Source organism: Ailuropoda melanoleuca, chromosome 16 (assembly GCF_002007445.2).
Source record: "Ailuropoda melanoleuca isolate Jingjing chromosome 16, ASM200744v2, whole genome shotgun sequence".
Classification (NCBI taxonomy): Eukaryota; Metazoa; Chordata; class Mammalia; order Carnivora; family Ursidae; genus Ailuropoda; species Ailuropoda melanoleuca.
Window position 1 is genome coordinate 33,248,089 of NC_048233.1, and position 13,136 is coordinate 33,261,224.

General features: G+C 37.5%; 1 protein-coding gene across 11 annotated transcripts in view; it reads right to left on the reverse strand.

The window, feature by feature from the left end:
* Positions 1 to 13,136, reverse strand: part of YAF2 (YY1 associated factor 2) — a 74,460-nt gene that overhangs the window by 32,173 nt on the left and 29,151 nt on the right. The window contains exon 7 of one of the 11 annotated variants that reach the window (XR_004621172.1): positions 5,458 to 5,557. The exons of the other annotated variants lie outside the window; for them this stretch is intronic. The gene's annotated coding sequence lies outside the window, so the exon portion shown is untranslated. Of the gene's footprint in view, positions 1 to 5,457; positions 5,558 to 13,136 lie in introns of those variants that run through there. 11 annotated transcript variants of the gene reach the window in all.

Below are 13,136 nucleotides of genomic sequence, written 5' to 3' on the forward strand. Positions count from 1 at the left end.
ATGATAATGGGGGGGTACTTTGCAAGTGTGGGGGCAAGAGGTGTATGGTAAATCTCTGTACCTTCTGTTCAATTTAACTGTGAACTTAAAACTGCTCTTAAGAAGTGACTATAGGGGCACCTGGGTGACTCAGTTGGTTAAGCATCTGCCTTCAGCTCAGGTCATGATTCCAGGGTCCCAGGATTGAGCCCCGTGCATCAGGCTCCCTCAACCCTCCCTCCCCCACTTGTACTCTCTCAAAAAAAAATCTTAAAAAAAAAAAAAGTGACTATAAATAGTATCAATGACATATCCCTTTGGAAAACTGCTTAGGGGAGTCTTTAAGGTTAATATCCTTCTTATGGATTCTCAAGTCATCACATTTAGAATTTGTGGTCCACAAGGCAAAGCTTTAAGACATGAAGATCTATAAATAAATTTTGGCTCTACTAGTGAATGGCTTCTGTTCTCATGTAAGTCACTGAACCTGCATGGACTCTGCTTTCTTGGTAAAATAATTACAATAATAATAGTGATTCTACAAAGAGGTTTGTGAGGATTGAATTTAAATGAGCTTTGGAAACTAAAAAAAACAAATAAAAACTACCTGGCTGCTATTTAGACAAGAGGGTAGGAAAGCAGACTATAGTCACAGCAACCAATTAGGAACTTATAATAGGCAAGGAGGAGATGATGGTGGCCTATGATAGGATGGCAACAGTTAAGGGTAAAAGAGGTGGAATTCTAAATATATTTTGGAGGTACAGCATGTAAGATTTGTAGATAAATAGCAGGAAGCAGAAGGTAAGAGAGAGAGTGAGAAGAGAGACAGTGCATGCCATCAAGAGAGGGGGAATTTGGGGAGAGAACTGTAAGTTTGATTTTGTACATAGGAAGTTTGAAATTCCTAGAAGACAAAGTGGAGTTACCTAAATAATTGCCTAATAATTATCACGCAAAGAAATTAGATGAGAAATGAGAAATCATGCCTCACTTATTGAAATCACTGTTTTACGGTCACATCTTAAACACGCATATGGTGAATATCAAAATCTTCTAAACTCCAGTATCAGTTAAGATATACCAACAGGTAGTTATAACAAGGCAGACAGGGTTTCAACTCTTAGTTTACAGTTCCGTGTGAGAAACAGAAAAAATAAATAAGCAATTAAAATATATTCTTTGTTATTATGGGAAAAGTCCAAAATGGAAGAAGAAATTAAGGTAGCGATATAAAACTTCTGGCTGGATGTCAAAGTTCTCAATAAATAAGGGAGAATATTTAGGATAGTAGAGCCTTGACTCATAAATTAAATATAATCACTGGATAAATTATTTTAGCTAGCAATCTACTAATAAGCACAAGTTACTGGCAAAAATGCCTTAAGAATGATACTGTATATTAAATATAACTTAAAGTAATATACATGAAACCATGTCAAGTGCTAAAATGAGACATTTCTAAAAAGTATTCCCAGAACCTAAAGAAGTGGAAGGTATAGGTACTGAAATTAGCCCAAAAAAAAAAAAAAATCGCTTAGGATAGCCCCCCTCAGTTGAAGCTTAGAGGATGAACAAGAGTTGGAAGAGTAAAAAGAATATTCTATACAACAGAAATTCCATAAACAAAGACTCAGAAATAGAAATTATTAAAAGAACTTAGAGAAAGAAGCCATTCCATTCAAGAAATATTTACTATACACCTATTTTATGACAGGCCCTGGGAATCAAAAGCTATGAAGACACCCTCTTAAAAAGCCTAGAGCAGGTTTGGAAAGCAGACTACCAAAAACAGTTGGCAAGTGCTAAGACTGGGTTAAATGCAGGCAGTTATGGAAATATATAGGATGAATACCCAGGCAGATCCTATTTGAACAGGGAAGGCTTTCTGAAGGATGTGACATCTAAACTAGGACATGAAATTAACAGGAATTAACCAAACTTGGGGTGGGAGGTGGGAAGCAGTGGGGACAGAAGATGAGAGGAAAAGCAAAATAACATTCAAGTTTAGTGTGTGTGCAAAGGATAGAAACAATAGAGCACATCACTAGCAGGGGGATGGTGGATATGGAGGAGGCATAACATTACTGGGGTGAACAGCAAGAGCTAGGGCTAAAGAAATAAACATGAACCAAGCCACAGAAAGATTTGTAAGCCATGTTAAGGAGTATAGACTTTTACCTAAGGATGTCTCTTGGCCGTATTAAAACGTTCATATCAAAGAAAATAAAGTTTAGAGTAGTGAGATATCTGATTATCTAGAACAGGAGTTACAAACTCAATTATCTACAGAGATCAGATAATTAATAAAAATGAGTAAGGAGGGTTGGAGTGGAGGCGGGTGGGAGGGATGGGGTAGCCGGGTGATGGACATTGGGGAGGGTATGTGCTATGGTGAGTTCTGTGAATTGTGTAAGACCGATGAGTCACAGACCTGTACCCCTGAAACAAATAATACATTGTATGTTAATTTTTAAAAAGGAAAGAAAAAAATAATAACTATGCTTAGGAAAAGAAAATAAGAACCTAGAAACTACTGTATAAGAAAACAAAACAGCTATAATTCAAATCACTAAAATAATTTTATTTTATTTTATTTTATTTTTTAATATTTTATTTATTTATTTGACAGAGATAGAGACAGCCAGCGAGAGAGGGAACACAAGCAGGGGGAGTGGGAGAGGAAGAAGCAGGCTCATAGCAGAGGAGCCTGATGTGGGGCTCGATCCCGTAACGCCGGGATCACGCCCTGAGCCGAAGGCAGACGCTTAACCGCTGTGCCACCCAGGCGCCCCCAAATCACTAAAATAATTTTAATGCTTCATTTGTTTCCTCATGGGCTACCCATTGAGCTGAAATGTAATAATGTGTGTAAAAATAAATTATGTAATTTATGCAAAAAAAAAAAAAAGATGAGTGAGGAGGGCCAGGTAAAACAAACACCCAGGGAATGATGAGAACTGTGGAGAGCCAAAGTCCCCTCCAAATGGGTCAAATTGTTGCAATGAACAACAAGGCTCAGGACTGCTAGACGTTCCAATTAAAAAAAAAAAAAAAAAAGCTGGACATTAAAAATTTCAAGAAAAATTTCCTGAATTTTTAATAGTGGCAATTCAATTTCTTTGAAATATGATGTAGACCAACACTGAGAGGACCAAATAAAACAAAACTAAGAGTCAAACTGATACCGCTGGTCATCAGCTTCTAGTCTCTACTACAGAAACTCAAAAACTAAGCTAAGGCCTCTGACTTGGACCTGAAGGCAATGGAGAGCTCCCAGATGTTTAAAGAGGAATGACAAGTAACCACTGCTTGAGAAGGCACAGTGTCCACCTTGGTCACTGCTGAGAAAGTACCTGCATTTCACTGGTCTCAGTAAATACTCAGAGATGAAGCTAAACTGGCAACTCTTGAACATCAGTGCCATGGCAGTAGACAGGACAAACTAACCAATCATAGAACAGAAAAGAAGAAAACAAATCCTGTGCTCCTTTGCTCTAATCCTAGAACCCTCTTCTGCCAGTCTTTAGTTTTGCTCACAGTCAGCTGCTACCGCACGCTGCCAAGTGTTCACTGGCTGTAACGGCCTCTAACTCAGAAATCTGGCCAACATACCAGTGACCACAATTAGCAACTATCAGCGTTCACCTAGGTAGAGGCAATGAAATTAAATAGGATGAATGGTCATGGTGGATGGGAGAATAAGAATATTCTATGCTTCACTTCAACACCAGATCAGGCCCTCCAATGCTAATTCTACACCACACCCTACCACACCGTTGCTAAAACTCTACCTTAACAAATGCTGTGTTCACTGTGCTCGGCAATACCTACCAACAATGGGTATGCCTAGATAGTAGGGCTGGGAAGGAAACAGAATGGGATCAAGATTCTGCTAGAAGGGAGGTAGAGTAACAAAGAGGTAAGGCTGAGAAAGACTGGAAATTGAAAAGAGATATGAAAGTTAAGTAATAATTAAGATCAGAAAGCAGGTAGCCCAAAATCGGGGCATTTATATATTCAGAGTTCAAGTAATCTCATTACAAGAGCACTGTTTGAAATAAAATATAGAAGATTCTTCTGCTCCATTGGGACATAGAGATAACCAGTATTAGAGGTCATAAATTCATTTACTAAGAATAATCTTCATAAATGTCCCTCATCTAGGAAAGGTAAAACCAAGAGGATATCAAAATGTCAAGTCATATGCGTTGTACCATAGATACGCCTTTATTTTGCAATATGTTCATTCTCATAGTATCTACTACGGAAGAAGTAGAGAAAAATTGATTGATTTGGAAATCTTTGAGCAATTAGGATCTTAGAGAATGGACACCCAATCCCCATAAAGTAAGATGTTGGACTTCCACCTTACAAAAAAAAGTCATTATATAAGGAAAACTTCAGGTTCAGAGCAATGACTTTAACCAAGAAAGGAGAGGTTTGTTATCCTGCTGGGGTGCGGAGATGACAATGTCAATAATGTATAATCCTACCTAGAGTAGACTATGTAGAAAGTCTGAGACTGATATTCTGATAAAAAGCAGGAACTTTTTATAGGAAGCTTATAGGAAGGATAGGGTGCCTAGATGGCTCGGTCAGTTGGTTAGGCATCCAAGTCTTGGTTTTGGCTCAGGTTATGATCTCAGAGTTGTGGGATCAAGCCCCAAATCACGATCCATGCTCAGCATGGAGTCTGCCTGAGATTCTTTCCCCCTTTTTCTCCCTCCCCCCCACTTGCTTTTGCTCCCTCCCTCCCTCTCTCAAATAAATAAAATCTTAAAAATATATATATAAAGAAATTAAGTAAACCTAGGTATCAGGGAATACTACAGAAAGACCTAAATATTATGTCAAATGTAGGAATGAATAGTAAGTTTCAGGTTACCAATGATCAACAGTAAAGCTGAGCACCCACAAACAGGTGAAGTAATAAAAGAAAAAAAGAAATTCAAAGCACCTTTAATGACAAGTAACAGGAGAATTATACAAAACCAAATGTTTTTTCAGATGCTCTAAGTCTGTGCTATATAATACAGAAGCCACATGGGGGTACTAAGCACCTGAAATGTGCTAGCCCAAATTGAGATGTGCTATAAATATAAAATATAGACCAGAGTTCAAAGACTCAGTTTGAAAAAGATTGTAAAATATCTCACTAATGATTTGAAAGGATAATTTCCGTAGATATATTGGGTTAAATAAAATACAGTATTAAAATTAATTTCACCTGTTACATTTTTAATTTGGCCACAAGAAATTCTTAAATCACATATATAGCTCCCTTTTGTGGCTTGCATTATATTTCTTTTGGACAGTGCTATTAAAAATTAGTCATGTTTAAGGTGAAGCCTTCAGTTAATATAACTATTTCAACATTTTCATTGAATTTAATATTGTTTCCTCCTTTAGTATTAAATTCCTCTTGGGTACATCCTGAATAAGATGATTTTAACGTGAACAACAATGACAGCTTACCAGACTGTCCAGAAAAGAGATTGAATCAAATTTCTGGGCAGAGGCTTGAGCCAGCAGGCTTGTTCCACCAAATGGTAACCAGGCTCTCTTCGTGTTATCTCTGGCAAAAGGGTTATATAGTAAGAAAGCAGCACTGTGCACACATGGAACAGGATTTGACCAATAGTCTAACTAAATCCATCCAGCATAATAACATGCCTTGCTTTAGGATTTTCTCAATTATAATCCAAGTGTTAAATTTACAAAGTTAAATAAACATCTCTCACTATGATTTATTTAAATTTACCCACTCTCAGCAATTTTTTAAGTATTCACATTTGCCCCTTTGGGAAAGATTCTCACCTAACACTGACTCTAATTTGCTACCAAGGAAAACACACCTCTCTCATTAGGGTGAAAGGAAACTTTTTTTATGAGATACTATGAGAGATTTTAAAAGACACTAGGATTCTCATAACATAAACACTAATCTCATCTGGAAAGAGTCCATGGTCCATCTGGAAACTTGAAGAGAATGTGGTTTTAGGAAATGAAGAATTTCACAAATAAGAAATAGGATATAAACACTTATATAAGACAGCACTGACCCAAAGACAGAGACTATAGGAAAACAATTGTACTATCTCAAAATTAGAAGACTACTAGTTTTTAAAAAATGTATTGGACTTAGCATAATGAAAATAAAATTGGATTTCAGAGATACCAAATTTCTTACAGATTAAAATATTTCTCAAGTCAAAGTTCTTTGGCACAAAACAATTTAAGGCCTCATGCACTATTCTTAGTCAAACTACCATAGACTTTGGTAACCAATGGAAGAAACATCCAATGGAAGACATCCCAGATGGCTAAAGAGAACTTTAGGTTCAGGAGCTAGTTAATTTGAGAGGGAAGTACACCAGTTATTCACCAGTTATTCAATTAACCACAAGGATTATACTAAGTTTTGGAGATACAATGGTGAACAAGCTATAATCTCTATTAGTTTACTTTCTGCTAGTTTTGTAAAAGAACAGAAAGCAGGATTGCCACTGCAATTCACTGTCTGCTTCCCATGCCCCAAATGAGAATGTTTCCCCCTTCCCCTATTTGTATTTGGGGGAAAGAACAGGGAAGGAGGATAGAGAAACAAAGAAGAAAACAGATCTATATATAACATATTGAATTAGTTATTTATTTCTTTCCCTATACAACTTTAAACTACTTAAAGAGAGAGGATGAAACCTACTCACCACCTCCCTATTCCTAGCACTACCCAGTGACTGGTGCTCATTTGCTGCTATCTTAGAACTAAACTAAATCACAGTCACTGTGCTAGGGCCACTGCTTTCTTTTTCTACTATAAACCAAAATCAAGAATAAATGCAGATTAGGGGCGCTGGGTGGCGCAGTCGTTGAGCGTCTGGCCTTCGGCTCAGGGCGTGATCCCACCGTTCTGGGATCGAGCCCCACATCAGGCTCCTCCACTAGGAGCCTGCTTCTTCCTCTCCCACTCCCCCTGCCTGTGTTCCCTCTCTCGCTGGCTGTCTCTGTCAAATAGATTAATCAAATCTTTAAAAAAAAAAAAAAAAGAATAAATGCAGATTGAAACAATTAGATGAATCCTCCAGTTCTTTTTGTAAAAATAAGCTTAGATGTACATTAACTGTAGGTGTTTAAAAGCTATAAAATAATATACATGTTCTTTAAGGAAAAACACGTAGCTCCATAAAGCTTCCTTTAACCATTATCACTAGATCTCCCTCCCTTACCGACCCCATCCAGAGGTAACCAACATCATGAATTTGGTGTAAATGAGATCACATTGTACACATCATTCTGCTTTGACTTTACCTTATATTTCTGAGCTCTCTCCCTATTTAAACACATCGAAAGGCAGAATGGCATAACGGACTCTGGAGCCAGGCAATTGAGATTCAAACCCTAACTTTCAATCTCCACTCAGCCATTTACCACCTTTGAAAGTAGGTTTTTGCCTCTGTATGCTTCAGTATTCCCATATATAAAATGGAGATAATAATTATACCTATTTCTGGGGCGCCTGGGTGGCACAGCGGTTAAGCAACTGCCTTCGGCTCAGGGCGTGATCCCGACGTTGTGGGATCGAGCCCCACATCAGGCTCCTCTGCTATGAGCCTGCTTCTTCCTCTCCCACTCCCCCTGCTTGTGTTCCCTCTCTCGCTGGCTGTCTCTATCTCTGTCGAATAAATAAATAAAATCTTAAAAAAAAAAAAATTATACCTATTTCTGAGTTCTTATGAGGACTAAAATAGCTGTTTATAAATGCTTAAAACAATTCCTGGGCATAAACAATATAATTTTTTCTTAAAGTATAAAAATAGTCACCAACGATAAAAATCTAAACATAGACTTGGTAATTCTCTGTTATGTAACTACTTTATATCTTATTTATCCATGCCTCCTATTGACAGACATTTAGAATTTTTTCCAAATGAATAACCCTGTACAAATCTCCCTGGGCAAATGTGCAAATTTCTCTAGATTAATAATATCTTGAATAGTAATTTCTGGATACTAGGATATGCACCTTCCAACTGTGTAACACCTGATCCTGAGCTAATGGGTGAAAATTGATGGCTCTTAAGTTTTTAATTGCATTTCCCTGCAAATGAGACTAAGCATGTTTTCAGTTCATTAGCCATTCCAATTTCCTTTCCTCTGTTGTGAACTGCCTTAATATCCATTGTTCATTTTATTTGCATTTGTATCATCTTATTATTTTCCTCTTTATATATTCTGGACACGAATCCATTGGATATTACAGACATTATACCTATCTCTCAGTCATGCCACTCACATTTTAGTTTGGTTTATGATGTATTTTATTAAACCTAAGATTTTCTTTCTGAGGTAGTCAAATCCTTTATCCTTGATGTCTTTATCTTCGATGGTCCATTCTTCCTTTCTTGACTCGTTAAAGAATGCCTCACACATCCTAAAGACATATATTCTTCTATACTTTCCTCTTTATCAGTTGGTCATGCTTAAAGTTAAATGACAATGACTTCTGCATATAGTCTGAAGTAGAGACCTAGTTTTCCCCCCATACAGAAAACCAACAGTCCACTCTTTCTTTCCCTGCTGACAGAAAATGTCATCTGTAGCTCTTACCACCTTCTCAAATATGTATGGATCCATTTCTGAACTCCCTATTATATTAATCTGTCTTTTCCTGTATCGAGGATATACTAACTACCATAAATTTATATTTTACTTTTTTTAATTGAGGTGTAATTTACATAAGGTGTACAGTTTGATTTTTAAATAATGTATACCCCGATGTGCTCCAACCCAGATCAAGATGTTAACATTTCTCATGCTCCAGAATGCTCCCTCCCAATCAGAACCATGTTTCCAAGATAACCGCTATTCTGATCTCTAACACCACAAATTAGTTCAACCGGTTTTTGAACTTCCTGTAAATGAAATCATACAACATGTAATATTTTGTTTCTCATTTCTTTTCCTCAACATTAAGCATGGGAGATTCATGCCATGTTGTGTGTAGCATTTATTCTTTTTCATTGCTACATAATAGTACTCCATTCTAAATCCCTTAAGTTTAAAATTAGTCTTGCTAAACAATGATGCAAGACCCTCCTCACTGTTCTTGTAGAAGTGTCTTGGTTATTCTTGTGGCTTTACTTTTGCATATGAAGTTCATTTTCTACAAAAAAAAATCGTATTGGGATTTTTGTCTGAAATTCTATGTATAATAATTCACAGAAAAGCAATTTTTAAGCAATATTTATTCTTACCAGAAACATAGTATATTCTGCCTTTTACTCATGTCTAATTTTATATCCTTCAATAACACTTTGGGTAGTTAATAGAATTTGCTGTATAGGAGAAATTTTTCATTTTCTAATTGGCTACTGTCAATTTGAATCTTGACCTTATATCTAGTGACACTGATTCTTTTATTAATACAGTGTTGATTTTTAAAAAAATTTTCTAAGGATATGTTCATCTCATTTTTCCTCTTTTCCAATCCTTTTGGATTTTAGTTCCCTTTTCTTATTAGTAAAGATTCTTGACTTGAATGGGAATGTTTCTAAGGTTTCACTGTTAAGCATAATGTTGCTTTCTGAAGATAGTTTTCTTTAAGGAAACAAAGTTCACTTGTCATGGTTTGAGGGTGTTTTTTTTTCAAAACACTGATGGGCACTGAGTTTTATCATAAACTTTCACTAACTCTTTCAAGATTGTTCCCCTAGGGGGGCGTGGGTGCCTCAGTCAGTTAAGCCTCTGCCTTCAGCATCAGGTCATGATCTCAGGGTCCTGGAATGGGGCCCCATGTCGGACTCCCTGCTCGGTGGAGAGTATGCTTTTCCCTCTGCCTGCTACGACCCCTGCTTGTTCTCTCTCCCTCTGTGTCAAAAAAATAAATAAAATCTTAAAAAAAAAACCTGTTACCTAAATCTTAGAAGTTACATTGATACAATTTTCAAATATTGAACTATCCTTAGATTTTTTAAATGTTTTTTTATTATATTATGTTAGTCACCATACCGTACATCCCTGGTTAATGATGTAAAGCTTGATGATTCATTAGTTGCGTATAACACCCAGTGCACCATGCAATACGTGCCCTCCGTACTACCCATCACCAGTAAAACCCACTCCCCCAACCCCCTGCCCGCCAAAGCCCTCAGTTTGTTTCTCAGAGTCCATAGTCTCTCACGCTTCATTCCCCCGTCTGATTACCCCCCCTTTCTTTATCCCTTTCTTCCCCTACCGATCTTCCTAGTTCTTATTTCCATAGATGAGAGAAATTATATAATTATCTTTCTCTGCTTGACTTATTTCACTTAGCATTATCTCCTCCAATGCCGTCCATGTGTTAATCACCATACAGTACATCCCCAGATTCCGATGTAAAGTTTGATGCTTCATTAGTTGCGTATAACACCCAGTGCACCATGCAATACGTGCCCTCCTTACTACCCATCACCAGTCTATCCCATTCCCCCACCCCCTCCCCTCTGAAGTCTTCAGTTTGTTTCTCATAGTCCATAGTCTCTCATGTTTCATTCCCCCTTCTGATTACCCCCCTTTTCTTTATCCCTTTCTTCCCCTACCGATCATCCTAGTTCTTATGTTCCATAGATGAGAGAAATCATATGATAATTGTCTTTCTCTGCTTGACTTATTTCACTTAGCATTATCTCCTCCAATGCCGTCCATGTTGCAGCAAATGTTGAGAAATAGTTCTTTCTGATAGCTGAGTAATATTCCATTGTATATATGGACCACAGCTTCTTAATCCAGTCATCTGTTGAAGGGCATCTCGGCTCCTTCCATGATTTGGCTATTGTGGACAATGCAGCTATGAACATTGGGGTGCATATGGCCCTTCTCTTTACTACGTCTGTATCTTTGGGGTAAACACCCAGTAGTGCAATGGCTGGGTCATAGGGTAGTTCAATTTTTAACTTTTTAAGGGACCTCCACACTGTTTTCCAGAGTGGCTGTACCAACTTGCATTCCCACCAACAATGTAGGAGGGATCCCCTTTCTCCACATCCTCTCCAACAATTGTTGTTTCTTGCCTTGTCTATCTTTGCCATTCTAACTGGCGTAAGGTGGTATCTCAGTGTGGTTTTGATTTGAATTTCCCTGATGGCTAATGATTTTGAACATTTTTTCATGTGTCTGTTAGCCATTTGTATGTCTTCATTGGAAAAGTGTCTGTTCATATCTTCTGCCCATTTTTTGATTTATTTGTTTCTCGCGTATTGAGTTTGAGAAGTACTTCGTAAATCTTGGATACCAGTCTTTTATCCATCTGTGGTGTCCTTTGCAAATATATTCTCCCATTCCGTGGGCTGTCTCTTAGTTTTTTTGACTGTTTCCTTGGCTGTGCAGAAGCTCTTTATCCTGATAAAGTCCCATAAGTTCATTTTATCTTTTATTTCTCTTGCCTTTGGAGATGTGTCGTGAAAAAGGTTGCTCTGGCCGATGTCATAGAAGTTGTTGCCTATGTTCTCCTCTAGAATTTTGATGGATTCCTGTCTCACATTGAGGTCTTTCATCCATTTGGAGTTTATTTTTGTGTATGGTGTGAGAGAGTGGTCAAGTTTCATTCTTTTGCATGTAGCTGTCCAATTTTCCCAGCACCATTTATTGAAGAGACTGTCTTTTTTCCACCGGATGTTTTTTCCTGCTTTATCAAAGATTAGTTGCCCAAAGAGCCGAGGGTCCATTTCTGGGTTCTCTATTCTGTTCCATTGGTCGATGTGTCTGTGTTTTTGTGCCAGTACCATGCTGTCTTTGTGATCACAGCTTTGTAGTACAGCTCGAAATCGGCATTGTGAGCCCCCAGCTTTGTTTTTCCTTTTCAACAGTTCCTTGGCGATTCGGTGCCTTATCTGGTATTCCATACAAATTTAAGGACTATTTGTTCCAGTTCTTTGAAAAATGTCCTCGGTATTTTGATCGGGATAGCATTGAAAGTGTAGATTGCTCTGGGTAGTATGGACATTTTAACTATGTTAATTCTTCCAATCCATGAGCATGGAATATTTTTCCATCTTTTTATGTCTTCCTCAATATCTTTCAAAAGTGATCTATAGTTTCTAGCATATAGGTCCTTTACGTCTCTGGTTAAGTTAATTCCAAGGTAACGCATGGTTTTTGGTGTTATTGTAAATGGGATGGATTCCCTAATTTCTCTTTCTTCAGTCTCGTTATTCGTGTATAGAAATGCAACTGATTTCTGGGCATTGATTTTGTATCCTGCCACCTTACTGAATTGTTCTATAACTTCTAATAGTTTGGGAGTGGATTCCTTTGGGTTTTCCATATAGAGTAGTATCATGTCATCTGCGAAGAGAGACAGTTTGACTTCTTTGCCGATTTGGATACCTTTTATCCCTTTTTGTCGTCTGATTGCTGTTGCAAGGACTTGTTCTAGTACTATGTTGAATAATAGTGGCGAGAGTGGGCATCCTTGTCGTGTTCCTGATCTTAAGGGAAAGGCTTCCAGCTTTTCCCCATTGAGAATAATGCTTGCAGTAGGCTTTTCATAGATGGCTTTTATGAGATTGAGAAATGTACCCTCTATTCCTACACTCTGAAGGGTTTTAATCAGGAAAGGATGCTGTATTTTGTCAAATGCTTTTTCTGCACCTATTGAGAGAATCATACGATTTTTGAATTTTTCTTTCTGGATAAAATCTAAGACACTGATAGATTTGCAAGTGTTGAACCATGCTTGCATCCCAGGTATGAATCCCACTTGGTCATGATGGATAATCCTTTTAATGTACTGTTGGATTCTATTAGCAAGGATCTTGTTGAGGATTTTGGCATCCATATTCATTAGAGAAATCGGTCTGTAATTCTCCTTTTTGAGGGGGTCTTTGCCTGGTTTGGGGATCAAGGTAATATTAGCCTCATAGAATGAGTTTGGTAGCTTTCCTTCTGTTTCTATTTTTTGAAATAGCTTTAGGAGAATAGGTATTATTTCTTCTTTGAATGTTTGGTAGAATTCCCCAGGAAAACCGTCTGGGCCTGGAGTTTTATTATTTGGAAGGTTGTTTATCACTGACTCAATTTCTTCATAGTTAATTGGCCTGTTTAAAAAATCAATTTCTTCCTGTTTCAGTCTTAGTAGTTTATAGGTTTCCAGGAAGGCCTCCATTTCTTCCAGATTG